This window comes from Copadichromis virginalis, linkage group LG6 (assembly GCF_057382275.1).
Source record: "Copadichromis virginalis isolate Kocher_CV1m ecotype Utaka linkage group LG6, C_Virginalis_male_GT1.1, whole genome shotgun sequence".
NCBI lineage: Eukaryota > Metazoa > Chordata > Actinopteri > Cichliformes > Cichlidae > Copadichromis > Copadichromis virginalis.
In genome coordinates, this window is record NC_140623.1 from 8,583,952 (window position 1) to 8,602,501 (window position 18,550).

The 18,550-nt window shown below is 43.4% G+C and overlaps 1 long non-coding RNA gene across 2 annotated transcripts; it reads left to right on the forward strand.

Annotated features, from left to right (window-relative positions):
• The first annotated feature begins 3,881 nt into the window (after positions 1-3,881).
• On the forward strand, positions 3,882-11,650 carry LOC146707136 (uncharacterized). 2 transcript variants are annotated; one of them, XR_014920764.1, is made up of 3 exons: positions 3,882-4,111; positions 4,186-5,328; positions 11,364-11,650. It is a non-coding gene; the product is annotated as an uncharacterized LOC146707136 (long non-coding RNA). The 2 variants fall into 2 exon arrangements; XR_014920763.1 differs by lacking the exon at positions 3,882-4,111 and having other exon boundaries at positions 4,118-5,328.
• Positions 11,651-18,550: the final 6,900 nt, after the last annotated feature.

An 18,550-nucleotide genomic window follows, 5' to 3' on the forward strand; every position in this document is an offset into this window, starting at 1 on the left:
ACGCTGTGCAAAATGTAAATTAAAACAGAATGCAATCATTTCCAAATCTCATTAATTGATATTTTATTTAAAGTGGAAGTGTGCAGCAGTGTTTCTGGATAATCTTTATTGGATGATTGAGCTTTAATCTGAATTTGTGGATGGCATAGCAAACTATGTTCACAGAAAGTGATTTCTGGAAGTGTCAGTGCATGCAGTAATTTCCATGACAGAATTATGTCTGTTTTTATTGCAGTTTCGCCTCAAGGTCACGGGCTTCCAGTATTGATTTCTGACCTTGTTCCTTGTCCCGTTCTCCAGATTCTTTAAATCTGTTGATGGCATCATATTTTTAGATGATGAGATATTACAAGCCTTGACAACTTTATGTTAGGAAACATTATAATGAAATAGTTTTCTATAAATTCCTCTATGTAGTAGTGTGATGACCTTTACAGTAAAGCAAACACAAACAATGACAATACCACCCCACCCAAATGTGGTGTCACCACTTTAGTAAAAGTAACAATACCACACTGTGAAAACAATACCTAATAAGACGTATCATTAGCACATTTTAAAGTCTCAAAAGTTCTTATTCTGTAAAATAATTAAAAGCTTAAGAAAGGCCAACACTATACAGTAATTTAGAAAAAAGCAGACAACATTAAAAATTGATCTAAAAAATAAAAGAATCACACCTGAATTGAAAGGCTTGAGCACTGTGTAACACGGTTAACTGTCAATATAAATCAAAGCAAGGAGCTTGAAAAGCAGGCGACTGGATTTGTTTAATGTTTCATCTCTCATTGAAGAGGCTTCTTCAGTTCTGAGCAAGTGCTTTCTCCTCGGCCTGTAAACACGTGGTTATACATTTTAGCCAGTATTTTTTATAGATAAATTTCCAGTAGTGTCACGCTGAGTTTTAGGGTGGCACAGGAGGTAGAGGAGGTTATCTGCTAATCTGAAGGTTGGTGGTTTGATCCCTGGCAGCTCTGGTCTGCATGCCAATTATCCTTTGCACAATATTAACCCCAAGTTGCTATTCAAGGCAGAAGAACGCAGATAACGCAGTGATACATGGATGAACGCAGACGAGCCGACAAAGAACACAGACCGACACCCACTAAATATACACACACACAAGGTAATCAGGTAATCACACACAGGAGGGAAGAACAGCTGAACCTAATACACATGAGGACCGGAGGAGACACAGACTTTCAGAATAAGACAGGAACTCTAGGAAACGAGCCTACAAAGTAAAGCAGGGAACACACGGGGACAAGAACAGAGCACCAAGGACAGACACAGGTAGGGCTGAATATACACTAACTTCAGGGTCAACCCTAAACTAATACAAATCAGAATAAACACAAAACGCTGGGTCAACGACCCAGGACCATGACATCACAGGTTTGAAGTAATTTACATAATGGATGGAAACATGTAGTTTTTTGAGATTTATTCACTTCAGTAGGTTTGAATGGATTTCTCTACTTAGATTTCACTTGGGCAAGTACTGTCTGTCTTGCTTACCCTGTATAGTGTCATTGATGGCGTAAATATGCTACATCAGGTATTGCACCAGATTTTTTACACATGAGGAAAGGCACTTATTTGTTGCTCTAGCAAAAGAAATGTCCATGTCCCAGCTGCAGTCCTTGTGCTCCTGGCTGGATCCAAGAGTTATATCACCAGAGATAAAAGCTCAAAGAAGGACTTTTAAGAGCTTTGCTATTTCTTTCCATCCAAAGTTTCATCCAGAATTGTGTTTTGTGAACTTTGCTTTCCACTTTGTATGTGCAGTAGCTCTCTTGTATTGTTTCTAATATAAATTCAAGAAGAGTGCGCGCAGTCTGGCTAGTGGCTGTGCTTGCTGTTTTCCATTTTGGCAGTGTTTTAATTGTAGCCCCTTGGCTTTTCTAAGGACGCTCTGCAGGGCAAATATGCATTTCACTTTTATACCTTTTTTATTTCATTGTTGCTTTAGGATTTTTTTTAATTCAAAATTGTACTTTTTTTTTATTATGGAGTAGTTTAGTTGGCACTGGGATTATATTTCTAATTAGTGACTTTTGGTGTACTTTGGCTTTTGCACTTACTGGGGTTTTTTCCAGGCTTTTTGAACTGTCAATAATTTTTTTTTAAATGTCTAACAACTTCAACCCTGACTCTCTTCCTTCTTCTTTTATGCTGCTTTTTTGCCTCTAGTCCATCTTGTATTCAAAATGAAGTCATCCTCAACCTATGAAAGTTGTGTCTTTATATTCAGTGTGTTTTGTTTTGAAGGCATTTTCACGTTAAAACAGTCTTTCTCCAACTGTTGCCTAAAGTATAAAGCAACTCTACATAATGAAGCATACAAAGTATAGACATAGATACATTTAAATACACTGTACTTAACTCTTAAGTACAGTGTCAAAGTACAAGTTTTTATATTCACTCACTACATTTTGACATAAATACCTATAATCTTTCTACTGCTTACATTTTCAAAATAGGTTTGTTACTTTATCTATAAAACATTTAAGTGAATTATTATTTTCTCTCGGAGACATCAAACTGATTTGAACTTAAATGAAAAGAACCATAACACATAAAGATCACTCCTATTTTATATTATATTTTGTATCATTTATTGTACTATACTGCGACTCTTGTTGCGGCACTTCACCATAAAGCTCTATAGAAGAGGATAAAGGATAGAGGGAGTAATGTGTGCTAAGCGGCAGGTAATTTTAAATGCAGTGTTTCTAACAGTTCATATCAACAGATATGAACAAACTCATAAACTGTTCTTGCAGCTTAAAGTACAACTGCTGTATTTTCCAATGAAAGGGGGAAAAAAGGACATTAATGTGTGACACTCTCAGGGTTGAAGAATTGTGTCCTGCAAAACTAATTTAGGTATACTACTTTGTGTTACTCAAAGGTTGCTGACCAGCTGCTCCTGGAAGTACCGTGATCCAGGGGGAAGCTCAGAGGCGACAGGGCCTTTTCTATTGTGGCTCCTAAATTATGGAATAACTTGCCCCTGCACATTAGAGAAGCCCCTTCACTGCCCACTTTAAAAGCACGTCTTAAAACCCATTTTTATTCTTTGGCTTTTGATGTTAGTGAGACTTAGTTTCTCTTTTAATTAAATTATTTATTAACTAAAGAATTTATTATTATTATTGTTGTTATTTATGTTTTGGCTTTTATTTATATCTTATGTGATTGTATTATTTTGTTCTAATGTACAGCATTTTGTGTCAGCTGTGGTTGTTTTTAAAGTGCTTTACAAATAGAAATGATGGTGAAAATACAGTTTAGCGCATGCTATACTGGATAGTTTATAGTACTGTACAGTTTAATGTGATGTGCTATCTTAGTCTAGTACAGTGTTCATTGTAAGTGTGGGGTTATGTCAAGGGTAGCAGACATTAAATCAAATTTAAGGTCATGATACTGATTAGATTCACTCGCTGAATTCTAGTTTAATACTGTCTAGGGGTTGGAAATCAGCCACAATAGCTCATGGAACATCAGCTTATCTTGTTGAATTCTCTTGGCTAAATCCACAAAGAGCAGCACCGCAGCTCAGCTGATAACAGTCAGAATATGAAATTTAGTTATTCTGACTTACTTCCCATGCTACCATCACAGGATTTCCACAACTGCCAAATTCCACTTTATCCGTTTATCCCAGTAATTTTTCTGTTTAACTTTTGAGGCAAAGTCACTCATGCACAGTGTAAGCAACAGCAAACAGAGCTAGTGATTTTTCTTTGTTTTTGTTTGTTTTTCTCTCCTTGGGTTCTAAACAGATGACCATACTGAGCACATTTATTAGAATTACAATTTAAGTTAAAATAAAATCTGCATTACTGTATATGGCAGGATGAATGTTATCCTTCGGTCCAACCCACTTTCAGCCTGGCCCATTAGGGGGCGCTGGTATAAATAGTGGCCATTTGAGTGTCTCTGCGTCGCTTGCCTGTGATCTCCTTTTTGGTCACCTGACTTCCCCTCGGTGTGGTGGAGATCATTTGCGGGTTATTCTTCTGAAGCCTCCATCGCGGCTGGTCGTAGCTATAGAAGCCTCCTCTGAGCTATTCTGCTTACGTTCTGTGACCCGGCTTACTTGGTACGTAATCAACTTTTGTTACGCTCTCTGCCTTCTATTGTTCTTTTATAGTAATTATTTATTATGTTTCGCAGGAAGTGTGGGCCTTAGTTTTGCGCCAAGCTACGCGAACTGAAGTGCTGCTGTTTTGCCTTGCTGTGCTTTTACCGTCTGTTCCCGTTGTGAGAATTCTTTCCCTGCTGCTGTCAGCTTTTACAGTGGACGTCGGCGTGGACAACGGCCATATGCATGCCGGTTATCGGAGTCAGCTGGCGTGCATATTGATTGACTGTTAACTTATCGTCGTGTGGACGGCAAGTTGGAGCAGTACGGCGATTCCGTTTGCTCCAGATTTTAGAGTTTTATTCAGATTGTATGTTGTTTTATTGCTTTTTGATTTGTAGTTTGGATTTTCTGTTACACCACTGGTGGGAGGCCCTTTTTCTAGCTGTAGATCACCAGTGTGGTCCTGCAGTTGGGTTATCCCCCGGTGCTACACATTAGTTTGTTGTAATATATTAACATTTTCTTTGTTTCTTTTATTCAGATGCGGAGTGCCGACGTGGAGGAGACTAGGGTGCCTTGGTGGTGGGATCCCTTGAGTGTACACACCTGCCTTGTCTAGTTTATTAGTGTGAGTGTGTGATAGTGTGTTGCACTTGTGTTTTGGTGTGTTTTCTTTCTTTAGTTGTGTGTGGCATCCCTGCCCCTCCACTGGTAAGCCTCAGCTCTGAATACCTTTTTAAGCATATTTGTATTTGAATATTTATGATTATGTTTTTATTCGGTGTTTTAAATAATTACCAATAAATTGTCAATTTGTTTATTATTGAACCTCGTCTCTGGATTGAGTATAGCGAACCTAAGTGCCTTTTTGGTGATTTAGTGTCATTTCCAGTATTCTCTGGGTGAAATTCCCAGGGTGGCGTTGTCGTTCTTTAAAACTGAAGAGTATTTACTTTATATCCCAACCTCGTCTCGCCACAAACTTGGCGTTGTTGTCGACAGGATATACTCTTTAAAACAGAGACGTGTGTTCTTCTTTTTTTGTTTGGTGTAACGTAAATTGTTTTTTATATTATTTTGTACAGAATAAAGGCAAAGCAGCAGCTACTTTGGTGTGGGATTTCACAGCTGTGTTACAGAGATGGAGGAAGAGTTACAGGAACTCAGGGACTTGATCGCGCAGCTGAAAGCAGACAACGAGAGGCTGCGTCAGGAGAGGGCTGTTGGGTCAGGTACTAGTGCTACACCTTCTACTTCAACTGCATCATCTGTGAACCCCCCAACGGCTGGTGTCTCTGTAGCAGAGAGACTATTTTTTGTGCCCCGTGACAGAAAATGCCCTATGTTTAGAGGAAAATCAGGTATAGGGTTGAATGAATGGTTGGAGGAATTAGAAGGTTGTGCTAGAGCACGTCATTTGTCTTTGGCTGATAAAGCATTTTTCCTGTTTGACCACCTAGAAGGAGAAGCACGTGAGGAGATTAAATATCGCTCTAGTGCAGAGAGGACTGATCCTGCTAAGATAATTACTATATTGCAAGAACTTTATGGCTGTTCAGAATCCTATGTAGCATTGCAGGAAGCTTTCTTCTCTAGAAAACAGCAGGAAAGTGAGACACTGCAAGAGTTTTCCCTCGCTCTCTTGGGTCTTATGGAGAAAGTTAAATCGAGTGCCCCCAATGGCATGCCCAATGCTGACGTTTTATTAAGAGATCAATTTGTTGAACAGGTCTTAGATAGTACCTTGCGGCGGGAGTTAAAGCAGTTAGTAAGGAGGCAGCCCACACTGACATTGCTGGAGATTAGAGGGGAAGCTATTAGGTGGGAACGTGAAGGGTTGCCTAGTGGCGTTAGGCATAGAAGCAGTTCTGTCCCTTCTGTTTATGGCATTCAGTATGGGGTCCATAGCGGTCCCTCAGGAATAGCTCAGTCTACCCATTTGTCTGAGATGAGCGAGATGAAGGAATTGTTAAAGCGCCAGCAGGAGCAACTTAATCAGCTCACTCAGAGCATTGCTCGATTGCAGGGCCCCCATCGAATGCCTCGCTCAGGACGGGGCGACTCCATTATATGCCGTCGTTGTCAGCAACCTGGACATGTTGCTCGGGAGTGTGATGGGGAACGCGTTCCTCGTTCCCGGCCTCCTTCGCAGGCCCCTCTGCATAATCGCAGGCACTCTCCTTTAAATACGGCTTCGGAAAACTAGCACCCTCCGTATTGCCGAGCCACAGTTCGGGTGGGGTGTCTATTGGCTCAAGGGTTGTTTCTAATGGTCCAGAGGCAGTCTCGAAATTAATTTCATCCTGTCCTCATATAGATGTGGACATGGGCGGTATAAAAGTACCTTGTTTGGTTGATACGGGGTCCATGGTCTCTACCATTACTGAAAGTTTTTTCCGCCAGCATTTTGAGTCCTGGGGTCAAGAGCGTCTCCAAGCTTGTCATTGGTTGCAGCTTAAAGCGGCTAATGGGTTGTCCATTCCTTACCTTGGCTATATCGAGCTAAGTGTAGAGCTCTGTGACAAGTTTCTTCCACAGTGTGGCGTGTTGGTCGTTAAAGATCCTCCAGGTGCAGGACCTTCCACGGTTCTGGGTGTATTGGGGATGAATGTCATTCGGAAGTGTTACCACGAGCTTTTTGGGCAACACGGTGAAGCATTGTTTAGTTTGGGCTTTGTCACCGAGGCCCCTAAACCCCTTGTGCATGCGCTGCAAAAGTGCCATGACGTTAGTATAAGAGCCCCACTGGATTTGTCTGGCCATGTGAGAGTGAGGGGTAAGCGAGCATGTTGCATTCCGGGTGGTGTAATGAAAGTAGTGGCCACCACCTGTTCTGAGTAATATTCAGGTGCCACTGTGTTATTTGAACCTACTGATGTTAACTTGCCTGCTGGACTTTTAGCGTCCCCTGCATTGGTTCGAGTGGTTAGAGGTACTGCATACATACCAGTTGTTAATGTAGGGAATACGGCGGTCTTGCTTTACCCTAGGACCGTTATAGGGACCCTGGAAGATGTTCATGTGGTCAGTTTGCCCGCTGGTGTGACAGAAGTACTCCCTAACGTAGCCACAATGGCATCTCACACCGCCACTCCTACTGTGCAGGATCAGATGGAAGGGATTGATTTGTCTAAACTGTCAGCAGAGGAACAGGGACAGGTGAGGTCTCTCCTTAAGAAATACAGCTCGGTCTTTTCTGCTCATGACACTGATTTGGGTTGCACTAACTTGATCTCCCATGACATTCCAGTCTTAGACGATATCCCCGTGCGGCAGCGTTATAGGCGCATCCCCCCTTCAGAGTACGAGGTTGTGAAAGAGCATATTAACCAGTTGTTAGGGGCCGAGGTGATTAGAGAGAGTAGCAGCCCCTATGCTTCTCCCATTGTGCTCGTTAAGAAGAAGGATGGCAGCCCGCGCATGTGTGTTGATTATCGGCAACTGAACAACAAGACAAGGAAAGATGCATTCCCCCTGCCGCGCATTGAAGAATCCTTAGATGCGCTGACTGGTGCCCGTTGGTTTTCCACCATGGATTTAGCAAGTGGCTATAATCAGGTCCCAGTTACGGAAGAGGATAGGCCCAAGACTGCCTTCTGTACTCCTTTCGGCCTATTTGAATGGAACCGAATGCCATTTGGGCTCTGTAATGCCCCTAGCACCTTCCAGAGACTAATGCAACGCCTTTTCGGTGATCAACAGTGCCAGTCTCTGCTTCTCTATCTTGATGACATTGTAATCTTTTCATCAACAGTATCGCAACATCTTGAGCGGCTGGATGTGGTGCTAGGTCGGCTTCAGCAGGTAGGTTTAAAAGCCAAGCTTGCCAAATGTGCCTTTTTCCAGCAGGAGGTTCGCTACCTAGGCCATGTCATCTCCGATCAAGGTGTCTCTACGGACCCTAGCAAGGTGGAAGTGGTGGCTAACTGGCAGCCTCCTAAGACTGTTTCGGAACTACGCTCCTTCCTTGGGTTTGCCAGCTATTATCGCCGTTTTGTAGAGGGTTTTGCCAAGTTGGCGGCACCTCTGCATAGACTGGTGGCAGAGTGGGGAGGCAGAAAATCAAAGAAGAGGTCAGAGCATGGTGTCGTGGAGAACTGGACTGCAGAGTGTGCTCAAAGTTTTGAGGCATTAAAGACTAAACTGACAACAGCACCAGTGCTCGCTTATGCAGATTTCTCTTTGCCTTTTATTTTAGAAGTGGATGCCAGCCATGCCGGCCTAGGGGCAGTGCTTTCCCAGGAGCAGGGAGGTAAGGTGAGGCCAATAGCCTATGCCAGTCGGGGTTTGAGGCCCACTGAGCGCAATATGCTAAATTATAGCTCAATGAAGCTGGAGTTTTTGGCACTTAAGTGGGCCATGACTGAGAAATTTAGAGAGTACTTGTTGGGCCATAAGTGTATTGTTTACACCGACAACAATCCTCTTAGTCACTTGTCTTCTGCTAAACTTGGGGCTACTGAACAGCGCTGGGCAGCTCAGCTCGCTTCGTTCGACTTCGACTTAAAGTACAGGTCAGGAAGGAGTAATAAGAACGCAAACGCTTTATCTCGCCAGCATCCACCTGATCCTCAGGAGATTAAAGCCATGGTTCCTGGTACAGCCTTGCCTGGACCTCTTCAACAAGCCTTGCGGCTGGGACCAGCTGAGGTATCACAAGCTGCCATTACGGTTTTGCCCCATCTCACTACTCCTGATCTTCATGCCCTCCAACAGGTCGACCCAGTGATAAAGGAGATCTTGGTGTTCTGGAGACGGAAGCAGCGACCCAGCTTTGAGGAGCGGCAGCAGCTTGCTCCACTTGCTCTGGTGCTGCTACGACAATGGGATCGTCTGATTGAAAGGGAAGGAGTTCTGTATCGTCAGGTTCATCGCCCTGACGGTGCCGAGGTGGTACTTCAGCTTTTGCTGCCTAGTGCACTAATTGAGCAGGTGTTGACTCATGTTCATCAGGAGCACGGCCATCAAGGTGTGGAAAGGACCCTAGCGCTTCTCCGCTCACGGTGCTACTGGCCAGGTATGTCTGCTGAGGTAGCTCATTGGTGTCAGAGATGCGAACGTTGCCAAGTTGCAAAAGACACCCAACCAGCAGCTCAAAGTTTCATGGGACATTTGTTGGCTTCTCGACCAAATGAAATCTTGGCCATTGATTACACCTTGCTCGAACCTTCCCGGAATGGGCTGGAGAACGTTTTGGTGATGACTGATGTTTTCAGCAAGTATACATTGGCTGTCCCCACTCGTGACCAATGTGCTGCTACAGTGGCCCAGGTTCTCGTGACTGAGTGGTTTTCGAAGTTTGGTGTACCAGCGCGTATCCATTCCGATCAGGGTCGTAACTTTGAAAGCTCCCTGATCCAGCAGCTCTGCAGGTTTTATGGTATCGAGAAGTCCCACACTACTCCTTATCATCCGGCTGGAAATGGTCAGTGTGAACGTTTTAATAGGACTTTGCACAATTTGTTGCGGACCCTGCCAGTGTCCAGAAAAAGAGACTGGAATGTATGTTTGCCCCAGTTACTCTACTGTTATAATACCACTCCCCATCAGGCTACTGGGGAAACTCCATTTTTATTGATGTTTGGGCAAGAACCCAGGTTGCCAGTGGACTTTCTGTTGGGCAGAGTACCGGACCCCATCAGTGGAGATGTGCACGAGTGGATTCAGGAGCATCAAGCCCGGCTACAGGTTGTACATGAAGGAGCCAAGGAACGATTGCAATTGGCTGCCGACCGCAGAAAGAGGCACCATGACAAAAAGGTGAAAGAGGCACCATTGAACGACGGCCAGTTGGTGTTCCTGCGCGATTTGAGTGGAAGAGGGAGATGTAAAATCCAAGATCGATGGAAACCAGCGGTATATAGAATCCTGAAGGCACCTAAAGGAGGTGGGGTAGTATATACCATCGCACCTGCAGATGATCCCAGCAGCGTGAAGCATGTTCATCGTACCTTGTTGAAGGCTGTGATAACGGCAGCCATACCATCAGAAGGGCCTGCTCCAAGCAGTAGCCCACGTGGCCCAGAAATATCCTCCCCAGAACCAGGACATGACTCATCAAGTGACAGTGACCTGTTATTCCTGAGCGTAGGAGCTCCTCAAGTAAATGTTTCACCATCTTACAGCCCAGTGGCAGTGATTCCAAGTAGCCCTGAGTTGTTGCTCCGGCCAGAAGACCGAACTTCCGATGTCCCAGCCACTTGTACAGTTACTCCGAGTGTAGCACCAGTTCCATCTAGCTCTCTTCCTGCTCCCTCTACGAGTTCTGATACAAGAAATGTGGTGGTGCGAAAAACAACCCGGTCCACAGCTGGCCAGCATTCAAACATCCATCACCTCCCAAGACCAACAGGGGAGGTGGCACAAGGGGCTGCTGATTCTATTTCTGAGCTTAGGGTACATGCTGTCTCTGCATTTTTTAGGCCTTGGGACTAATCTGGGTGTCTTTTCATTGTCGGGGCGACGATTCAAGAAGGAGGGGTAGAATGTGGCAGGATGAATGTTATCCTTCGGTCCAACCCACTTTCAGCCTGGCCCATTAGGGGGCGCTGGTATAAATAGTGGCCATTTGAGTGTCTCTGCGTCGCTTGCCTGTGATCTCCTTTTTGGTCACCTGACTTCCCCTCGGTGTGGTGGAGATCATTTGCGGGTTATTCTTCTGAAGCCTCCATCGCGGCTGGTCGTAGCTATAGAAGCCTCCTCTGAGCTATTCTGCTTACGTTCTGTGACCCGGCTTACTTGGTACGTAATCAACTTTTGTTACGCTCTCTGCCTTCTATTATTCTTTTATAGTAATTATTTATTATGTTTCGCAGGAAGTGTGGGCCTTAGTTTTGCGCCAAGCTACGCGAACTGAAGTGCTGCTGTTTTGCCTTGCTGTGCTTTTACCGTCTGTTCCCGTTGTGAGAATTCTTTCCCTGCTGCTGTCAGCTTTTACAGTGGACGTCGGCGTGGACAACGGCCATATGCATGCCGGTTATCGGAGTCAGCTGGCGTGCATATTGATTGACTGTTAACTTATCGTCGTGTGGACGGCAAGTTGGAGCAGTACGGCGATTCCGTTTGCTCCAGATTTTAGAGTTTTATTCAGATTGTATGTTGTTTTATTGCTTTTTGATTTGTAGTTTGGATTTTCTGTTACACCACTGGTGGGAGGCCCTTTTTCTAGCTGTAGATCACCAGTGTGGTCCTGCAGTTGGGTTATCCCCCGGTGCTACACATTAGTTTGTTGTAATATATTAACATTTTCTTTGTTTCTTTTATTCAGATGCGGAGTGCCGACGTGGAGGAGACTAGGGTGCCTTGGTGGTGGGATCCCTTGAGTGTACACACCTGCCTTGTCTAGTTTATTAGTGTGAGTGTGTGATAGTGTGTTGCACTTGTGTTTTGGTGTGTTTTCTTTCTTTAGTTGTGTGTGGCATCCCTGCCCCTCCACTGGTAAGCCTCAGCTCTGAATACCTTTTTAAGCATATTTGTATTTGAATATTTATGATTATGTTTTTATTCGGTGTTTTAAATAATTACCAATAAATTGTCAATTTGTTTATTATTGAACCTCGTCTCTGGATTGAGTATAGCGAACCTAAGTGCCTTTTTGGTGATTTAGTGTCATTTCCAGTATTCTCTGGGTGAAATTCCCAGGGTGGCGTTGTCGTTCTTTAAAACTGAAGAGTATTTACTTTATATCCCAACCTCGTCTCGCCACATGTAGTAATATAATTTCACTATTAAATCAGTATGACATGGGGTTTCCTAATTTTTCATAAAATTACTTGGTGTCACAGCAAGAGGGCTTTGGGTTTGAATCCACTGGATGAAGCCCCTCCATGTGGAGTTGGGTCCAAAGATATACATGTTAGGTCAACACCTATTTCTCAATTGGGGTGAGCGTGTGATGTTCTGTGTTAGCCCTGTCATAGATTGGTGACCTGATCTGGCATAATCGTCTTATTGTCCAGTGACAATTAGAATAACCTCTAGCCCAACTACAGCCTGAAATGGATAAAGAAAGGTTAATGGATGGGTGGATATTGTAAGAAAGAAAGAAACATGTACGAGATTCCAGATTCCACGATTCCAAATAAAGACATTGCAGCATGTCTACCTGGGTTACCTGAAAAGTTGCTCTTTTTCCCTTTCAGCTTCTCGGTACTTACAGTTTTTCTCTCTCCTATAAAGCATATGTATATTATATACCACAGCAACAGATCTTGCTTAAGTTTAAGATAAAGTTAGTACTGCCCGGATAGTTTCTGCATGCTGAGATATGTGTGAAAGGAAAGGCTGAATTTATGCTACTGCAGTTTTTAGGGTGCGAGTTTATTTTCCTTTCCACTGGCATTGTCAATGCCCCAGTTCAGAATATAAAACAGCTTTGGGATAAAAGCCAAAAGAGACAGAAAAATAGCACATATTGAGTCTTTTTAAGTATTTGTGCTGACAAAGAAAAATCAAAATGCATGTTTCCACACATGGAGAATGTGGAAGTTTTCAAGTCTTACTGCTAGAAGTGGAAGTGCTTTTGTTGGGATATTTTGAATCCAGTACTAAACTACATTAAAGAGTTGAAGAGTTGATTCTTCTCATAAAACCAAATGAAGTAAAGACAATGCACTACAGTAAATTAACGATAACTTAGGGGCATGAGTTCCTTATGTGAGTGTCTGGCATATTTTTCCTGTACTTTGAATTTTTAGATATTGAGATATTTTCCTAAATTAGTGGCACATAAATTAGCTAAAACTAAGTATTTTTAATTTTTAAATAAATCCAAACATAAAATATATGGCTCCATGGAAACCAGTTACTTAAGGTGTAATGTCACAACACTTTTTTCAATTAAAGATTTAGGGCATTTTATAATACAAAGCTATTAAAGGCTGCTCAAAATGAATACACTTTGATCCAGAAATGCACTTCACTATGACTTTACATATGTCAATTTTCTATTTTATGATTCAGAATTCTAGTCAACTGTGGGACGTTCCCGTTGACATCTATTTCTATTTTCTTTCTTCTTTTAAAAATACAATTTATTCGTAGTCCCCCCATCTTGAATATGCATGAATGTAGGTTTCTTTTTCCTCTCCCAAAAGTGGCAGCTTAGGAGCTGCAAATTTTCAAGTTCATCTTTTAAAATCCAAACTTTTAAAGAATTGTTGGCCATGCTAACACCTGCTTCTCTCTGGCAGCAGCATCATGCTTTCCCGTGTTTTAAATGCACCTTAGAACAACACGCAGCAACACTACACATGAGCGAGAGGAGGGAGGTTTGGGGTCTTCACACACCCCTGTTCTCTGCTGGCCATCGGGGCAGGGGGGCTGGGAGGAGGTGTTGGCCGTCCGATTGGGATCTGGGATGCAGGGCCTCCCTGCTGCTGCAGAGCCTGGGGCCGTCTGCTTGCCTCCACCCCTGGGGAAAGGGTAACATCTCCTGGGTCTAAGTGCCGTTTCCCCCTCCAGGGCGAGGGTACCTGGATACGGGGTATAGAGTTTGTTTGGGGAGTGTGATTTGTGTGTTCAATGTCCATGTGTGTCTATCCTTATGTTGGGTGAGTGCTGAGTATTTGTATATGTGTGCATGAGGGTGGGAATGCATGTTTGTGTCTGTGTGTGCCTGTTGGTCTGTGTTTATATGTCAGGTCGGGTCTTAGACTCCACCTCTCTGGGAACTCCCAGGCCCTCCAAAGGCCTATCTCCCCTCACCACACTCCCTGCCAGTGACTGATGCCCTCAGGGGTCAGTGCGTTGGTGGTTCTTGGTGTCCGGGGCTGGGCGCTCAGATATGTACCAGCTCACTCCCGGTGACTACTTGGCGGGGCCTGGTGCCTGTTGCTCGGTCAGGCCTCTTCTGGGGCAAAGGGGGCCCTCGGGCCTCTGGGCCTGCGGCTCGGTTCACTCTGGCACAGCTGGCTGCCGGCAGAGCCAGCGGGCACGCCACTACGGCCCCCTCGGGCTTCTGCTCCGTGGCTACTGGGCGACCCCTCATCTGGGGCTCTCCTCAGCTCTTCCCAGGAGGGTGGCACGGATGCCCCTCCGGTGGTCCTCCTTGGGCTCTCGCACTCTGGGGCCTGGATCTCCTCCATGCCTGCTTCATGCCCTGCGGAACAGGGCTATGGCTCTCTACATCCTGTTGCAGACCATTACATGGGGAAACCTTTTGAATACAAGCGCGCTGATCCACACAGGTGTTCACTGTTCATAGACATAAACTACACCTTTATTGGCTGCTATTTCCAAGCACATTGTGCGCTGTCTGTCCTACGTGCCGCACAACAACATTCAATATTTAGTATTTACTGCTGTTTACACTTAGCTAGATTAACGTGATGGTGTTGTGTTTAGTATGTTGCTCTGTTTTTTTTGCTTGTTTTCTCTTCTTTTTCTCTCAACAGGTGATCCAGGGGATTTTTTTTCTCTTCTTTCTCTTTTTAAGTGGCCTTGCTCACTGTCCCTCTTCCCTTCTGTTTTTCTTTTCCTTCAGCTTTCTTTCTCCCTTTCCTATCCCTAAGTCATGTCATGTCCCGTCTGTAACAACTGAAAATAAAATAAAATAAATAATAACAACAAAGGTTGATCAAATGGACCAATACGGAAGGCCGTGATGATCCGTTTGGCAAAGTAAATCCATTGGGTATCCTTGGAGGTCAGCGCCCTGACCTACTGGTGTCAAGACAACCATCTCACCCTCAACGTCGCAAAGACAAAGGAGTTGATAGTGGACTTCCGGAGGTGCAGAGAAGTACACACCCCCATCACCATCAACGGCGCTGCTGTGGAGAGAGTGAGCAGCTTCCGGTTCCTTGGCGTACACCTGGCTGAGGATCTTACGTGGTCAGTACACACAAACAAAACAGTGAAGAAGGCGCAGCAGCGCCTCTTCTTTCTCAGGAGACTGAAAAGATTCGGCATGAGCCCCCGCATCCTCAGGACCTTCTATCGCTGTGCCATTGAGAGCATCCTCACTGGATGCATCACCACCTGGTATGGCAACAGCACCGCCTACAACTGCAAAGCTCTCCAGTGAGTAGTGCGGTGCTCTGAACGGATAATTGGAGGTGAGCTTCCCTCCCTCCAAGATATCTACAGGAAGCGCTGCCTGAGGAAAGCGGGGAGGATCATCAAGGACTCCAGTCACCCCAGCCATAAACTGTTCAGACTGCTTCCATCAGGAAGGAGGTTCTGCAGCATCCGGTCCCGTACCAGCAGACTGAGAGACAGCTTCTTCCATCAGGCCATCAGACTGCTGAACACGTCATAGACACCTCAGCTTCACTACTGGAACTTCAACATTATGCACTCCACACTGTATATAAATGCCACTTGTTTTGCACATATTCAACTCTGTATATTTTATATATTTTATTATTATTATTATTATTATTTTTATTTATTTATTTTTATTTATTTATTTTTTTTTACTATTTAATTTGTAAAAATGTGTATACACACACACACACACACACACACACACACACACACACACACACGTAGGAAAATATTTAGTATACACATCCAGAAATGCATACACTATTATATATTGTACATATATTTATTAGTTTCAGGTTGGCCATTCTTGTATTTTGCTCGTTTGTGTTGTTGTGTTTGCACATCTCTGTTGCTTGTGGGGCTCGCACACAAGAATTTCACTCGCATGTGCTGTGCCAGTGTGCTTGCACATGTGATGTGACAATAAAAAAAAAAAATAAAAAAAAAGTGATTTGTTGGTCTTCAGACAACAATTCTGACGGCTAAAGAACGAAATGGGACAGGCAAAAAAAAAAAAAAAAAGAATTGAGAGCAACAAAAAAACTTAAACCTAAAGTCACAACTTGTTTTTAAAATTCAAACCAAAACATGGAAAAATCAACTTTTCTGACCATTAGTACCCTCAGAGTTCACTTTTAGTAAAGTTTTATGGTACTGAACTGAAAAAAAAAATAATATGAGAAGTATTTAAAATATGCTGATATGAACACCAGCCTAATTTTGTGTTGGTCCCCTGTTTGCTGCCACAACAGCCCTGACCCACTGAGGCATGGACTCCACTTGACCCCTGAAGGTGTGCTGTGGTGTCTGGAACCAAGATATTACCAGCATTACATCCTAAACTTTTAATCAGCTGTAAAACAGCCTGTTTCAGTTTATGTGTTCTTTTCAATAAATTTCATGCTCAAAGTCTCTCCCATTTCTTCTTGTTGCATGCTGAAGCTCTACTATGCAAAATATGATTTTTTTTGCCATTTTTCAAGTAGTGTTAAACTTTTGATCCGGACTGTATATCTGACTACGAATAGGTGCCATGATGAAGAGATAATCAGTATTATTCACTTCACCTGGCAGTGGTCATAATATAATCCCTGATCAGTTTATGTTATGCGTGTTGTACAGGAACTTTATGTGGATCTGTTAATGCCTTGGAAAATCAGTTTGTGGACTCTGCAGTATTTAAAGACTTCTAAGGTAATGGGTGAACTGGAAATACTGTAAAATTCAGAAAAATTATTTGTTTTATATATTATGTGTTCTTCTTCTTCCTCACAAAAACTAATTTGTGATTTTGGAGAATTGTTACACCTCCTAAAAGAGCATGAGATTAAATTACAAAGTACTGCAGCCTTGTGCGTGGATAAGATGCAGGGGGATGAGATTGCAGAACTTACATAATATTTTTAAACGGGTTTGAATGCTGACTGTCATCATCACTCACATCCTACTCAACAATAATGATGATGGAAGAAGTCTGACATTTCATACTTCTCCAAAAAATTACAGTTGAGTAACAGGGTGGAAATAAAGATTTAACCTAATATTTGTGTTAATTAAAACACAGAGCAAAACTAGTTTTACCTTCTTTGGTCACCACACCAGCGTGCTCTTTCTCTTTGTCTCTGGGTCAGACAAAGACTAATTGGTGTTTGGCTGTATCAGAGACTCGCAGCAGACTGCTTGACCTGCTCTGAACCAACTTGCCAATTAACTTCTTATTAACCTGACAAAGAGATGCTTTCCTTTTGCAAGTATGCACATAAACAAAAGGTCCAAAGAGTAGGAGAGACACTGAGATCAAATGTATGTGTTTGCATGAATGCACACATATAAGCGTTCAGTTGTGATACTGTACGTGCACAAGGATTTCTACTTCTCCAGTGATGCGTGTAAGTGTGAAGAATGTTTCAGTTGATTTGATGGACCACTGGGATGTTGGTCCATAATAGAAACACTGACAGCTGTAAGTGCATTAGGTACATACCAAATGAAACAGAGCAGACTCCCTGAATGTTGAAAAAGCATAATTCCAGTTTGAGAAAGAAAAAGCAAAGATATGTGTGCACATATTTTGATTTTCTATGACAAACAGATGTTTCTATCATATTTTCTTGCTCTCTGTGGTTTAATGCATGAATTTAAAGTGCATGTGGTTGTGCTCTAATGAATGGAATCTGTATCATGGTCCTCCGGTCCTCTGGTTTTCTGTCAGTGCTTGTTGTTTTTTCTCTCTCTCCTCACTCTCCTGCTGGTACTCCGTTGTGGGTTCCTGCCTTTGGCCAATTCACCTGCTGGCAATTAACTCACCTGCTGCTCATCACCCTCTCCCTAGTGTGGACCTTCCTGGATCCCTCCCTGTTTTCCTTGAACCATGATGACAAGTGTGTATGTGAGTGAGCATCAGTGTGGAATGCGAGTTCGGACATGTGACTGACTGGTTTTGAGAAGTGAAGAGTAGGAATTATTTTCCTCCCCTGGATTCCCTGGAGCCCCATTCTTCACCATTGTATATAGCACCTGGTGTCCACTTCTGTAAATAAACTCTCCTTTATTGTGATCATTCAGAGTCCTGCATTTGAGTCGTGTCAGCCGCCTTGACAGAATGATCCAGCCAACTATGGACTCAGCAGACTCTGACTTTGTGCGTTGTACTCTCACCACCCAAGAAGCCTTACTGGAATGACATGAGCAAATGCTCCGGCATCAATAGCGAACTCACCACCGTCAAACAAGCTTTGGGTCAGCCACCCCCTTTCATCATCATCATCATCATCATCATCATCATCATCATCATCATCATCATCATCGTTTATTTGTATAGCACTTTAAGAACACACCAGGCAGACCAAAGTGCTGAACAACACAGATCAAAACAACTACCAAATTAAAAATACCATAAAATCATTACATACAATAAAATAAATAAGAAGGTGTCAGTTTCCTACAGAGTTAAAAGCCAGGGAATAAAAATAGGTTTTCAATCTGGACTTAAAGACCTGCACTGATGACGCTTGTCTAATTTGGAGGGGAAGGTTATTCCAGAGCATCGGAGCCGCAATTGAAAAGGCACGGTCTCCTCTGCATTTCAGCCGCGACTTAGGGACCGACAGCAGCAGCTGCTCAGCTGAATCGAGCGAGCGAGGAGGAACATGTGGCTTCAGCAAATCAGATAAGTAGACAGGAGCC